This window comes from Pteropus medius, unplaced genomic scaffold (assembly GCF_902729225.1).
Source record: "Pteropus medius unplaced genomic scaffold, Ma_sr-lr_union100, whole genome shotgun sequence".
NCBI classification, from domain to species: Eukaryota; Metazoa; Chordata; class Mammalia; order Chiroptera; family Pteropodidae; genus Pteropus; species Pteropus medius.
The window spans coordinates 2,573,118-2,574,117 of record NW_024349227.1 but is presented as its reverse complement, the minus strand read 5'-3'; the positions used below and the strand labels follow the sequence as shown (position 1 = coordinate 2,574,117).

Genomic DNA, 1,000 nt, shown 5'->3' with positions numbered 1-1,000 from the left:
GCAGAAAGGGAGGGAGCACGGCACCCTGGCCTTCCACCGGCCACAGAGCTGTAAGCATCGGGGTCAGCAGTGCGTTCTCCGAGGCGGCCTATATTTGATGAAAGACATTTGCTTGATTAGTTTTCTTGTGTTTGAATTTTATATATAGATTTTAAGAGATGAACAAACAAAAGCAAGTTGGTCTGGAGCCTCTCAACAGTGTGCTTTTGTGTCCGGCTTCTTTCTCTTGACATTTTGCTGTATGTAGTGGAGATAAGTCATTGTCATTGCTGTATAATATTCCACTATGTGAATGTGCTACGACTTTTACATCCATTTTTATATCTGGTAGAGGATCATAATTCAGGTCAACAATCTCTTATTTGAAAACTTGGGACCAGATATGTTTCAGAATTTTAGAGAGATGATTAAGGTGCATGCAGCTCCCTATGTGGGTCTGTGTTAGAACCCTGTAATCTTACGGCCATGCCGCCCTGAACACACCCAATCCCGTCTGATCTCGGAAGCTAAGCAGGGTCGGGCCTGGTTAGTACTTGGATGGGAGACCACCTAGGAAGACCAGGTGCTGTAGGTTTTAGGAAAAAAAAAAAGAACCCTGTAATCAAACATATCAACGTTTCTGCAAGGAAATGCACAAGTCTTCATCCTATAAATAGCTTCACTCCAGGTCAGGTCAGGTTTTGCCGCCAAACGAGTACAGGCCAGATCGGGTTATATCTCCAAATAAGGGCTGACAACATTTTTGGCTTTCAGGGCTTTTAGATTTCAGAATTGAGAGCTAGGCATAATGTACCTGTACTTTATTAGTCAAATTTGCTTTGGGAAATCTTAGCAGAAAGATGAATTGGATACCACCCTACAGATACCAGCCAAAATCAGAAACAAAAGTCCCGTGTTTAAGCAGTGACACGTGGTTTAGCAGGAAGGTTGGAGCCGGCTAAGTCCGGGCTCAAACCCTGACTCCGAGAGGTGGGGAAGACCCGGAGGTGCTGGCTGCTGC

General features: G+C 44.7%; 1 non-coding gene across 1 annotated transcript; it reads left to right on the top strand.

Moving 5' to 3' along the window:
* Positions 1 to 455: 455 nt before the first annotated feature.
* Positions 456 to 574, top strand: LOC120618009 (5S ribosomal RNA). The gene has a single exon (XR_005657123.1). It is a non-coding gene; the product is annotated as a 5S ribosomal RNA (ribosomal RNA).
* The last annotated feature ends 426 nt before the right edge of the window (positions 575 to 1,000 follow it).